At 49.2% G+C, this 2,246-nt stretch overlaps 1 pseudogene; it reads left to right on the top strand.

Annotated features, from left to right (window-relative positions):
• LOC112624942 lies at nt 1-1,996 on the top strand (annotated as a pseudogene).
• Nucleotides 1,997-2,246: the final 250 nt, after the last annotated feature.

Here is a 2,246-nt window from a genome sequence, read left to right on the forward strand (position 1 = left end):
GGAGTGCAGTGGCACAATCTAAGCTCACTACAACGTCTGCCTCCTGGGTTCAAGTGATTCTCCTGCCTCGGCCTCCTGAGTAGCTGGGATTACAGGTGCGTGCCACCACGCCTGGCTAATGCTTGTATTTTTAGTAGAGACGGAGTTTCACCATGTTGGTAGGGCTGGTCTTGAACTCTTGACCTTGTGATCTACCTGCCTCGGCCTCCCAAAGTGCTGGGATTACAGGTGTGAGCCACCGCGCCTGGTCTCTTTCTTTAAAAAAAAAAAAAAAGAAAATTTTTATTTGTTTTTAAATTTCAATTGAAATCAACCATTTTCGGGCCGGGCGCGGTGGCTCAAGCCTGTAATCCCAGCACTTTGGGAGGCCGAGACAGGCGGATCACGAGGTCAGGAGATCGAGACCATCCTGGCTAACACGGTGAAACCCCGTCTCTACTAAAAAAAAAAAAAAAATACAAAAAACTAGCCGGGCGTGGTGGCGGGCGCCTGTAGTCCCAGCCTGTAGTCCCAGCTACTCGGGAGGCTGAGCCAGGAGAATGGCGTAAACCCGGGAGGCGGAGCTTGCAGTGAGCTGAGATCCGGCCACTGCACTCCAGCCTGGGCGACAGAGCGAGACTCCGTCTCAAAAAAAAAAAAAAAAGAAATCAACCATTTTCGATTTCCAGAGAGTTGCAAAGATGGTACACGAAGTTCCCATATGCCCTTCAGCCAGCTTCATTTGATGTTAACATCTTACATAATCATGGTACATTTATCCAAACTAACAGATTAACATTGGTACAATACTATTAACTGAATGGCCGAATTTAATCGGATTCCCCATGTTTCCACTGGGGTCCGTTTTTGTGTTACAGGATCTAATCCAGGATACCGTCTTGCACGTAGCATCTTGTCTCCTTAGCCAGTGACATTTATTTTAATGAGGAGGCCGGGGTTTGGCTCTTGTCCTCTGCTGGGTTTCCGGTGCTCCTTTTTTTCTTTTTTTGAGATGGAGTCTCGCTCTGTCGCCCAGGCTGGAGCGCAGTGGTGCGATCTCGGCTCACTGCAAGCTACCCCTCCTGGATTCATGCCATTCTCCTGCCTCAGCCTCCCGAGTAGCTGGGACCACAGGTGCCCACTAACACGCCCGGCTAATTTTTTCCATTTTTTAGTAGAGACAGGGTTTCACTGTGTTAGCCAGAATAGTCTCGATCTCCTGACCTCGTAATCCGCCCACCTCGGCCTCCCAAAGTGCTGGGATTACAGGCGTGAGCCACCGTGCCCAGCCAGCTTCCGGTGCTTCTGATGGGTAGATGATGGGTAGATTGACGCTTCCTCCTACATGAGGCTAAAATGATTTTCATTTTAGATCTACTCTGTTTCTTCAATGGGCTCTTGTGGGCCTAGAAACGAGGGGGAATTACTAGTTTAATTCACTAAATTTCTGGGCCATTCCGTAGCCCATTTTTCTATGGCTTGGCACAGAGCTTGATCCTAGTCACTTAAAAAGCTTCCAAGCAGTTGGCATCTATCAGCAATCTTAGCAATTCAGTGAGAACAGAGGTTACAGCTGTCACAGGAAGTGGAAACGAAGGCTGCTGATAACACACCCATTCTGAGAGGGTGAAAGTCTACACGTTGTAGAATTCAAGCTGGGAAGCTGGGGGTGGCCGGGGTGTCAGGTGGCAAAGGGTAGGATGCTGTGCAAGAGAAAATACAGGAGGGGAAGAAAAGCAGATGTGTCATTCATTAGAACACCACTGATTTTTTTTTTTTTTTTTTTTTTTTTTTTGAGATGGAGTCTCACTCTCTCGCCCAGGCTGGAATGCAGTGGTGCGATCTTGGTTCACTGCAACCTCCGCCTCCTGGGTTCAAGCGATTTCCCTGCCTCAGCCACCTAAGTGGCTGGGATTAAAGGCGCACACCACCACACCCAGCTAATTTTTCTATTTTTAGTAGAGATAGGGTTTCACCACGTTGGCTAGGGTGGTCTCAGACTCCTGACCTTAAGTGATTCGCCTACCTCAACTTCCCAAACTGCTGGGATTACAGGCGTGAACCACCGTGCAGGCCTGGAACTCCATTGATTTGTAGACCTTGGGGGCTTATTGCTCTTAGATACCAAGACCTCTTTCAGCTAAACCCTTGCATGAATGAGAAAGCAGTAATGCCCCAGGGTGGGTGCAGGCCCCATCCCTCTGCAGGATTACTAGGCAGCCTCCCAATTGGTCCTCAGTCTGACCCTCCCACCAGAGGAGGCGGCA

Source organism: Theropithecus gelada, chromosome 1, assembly GCF_003255815.1.
Source record: "Theropithecus gelada isolate Dixy chromosome 1, Tgel_1.0, whole genome shotgun sequence".
Lineage (NCBI taxonomy): Eukaryota > Metazoa > Chordata > Mammalia > Primates > Cercopithecidae > Theropithecus > Theropithecus gelada.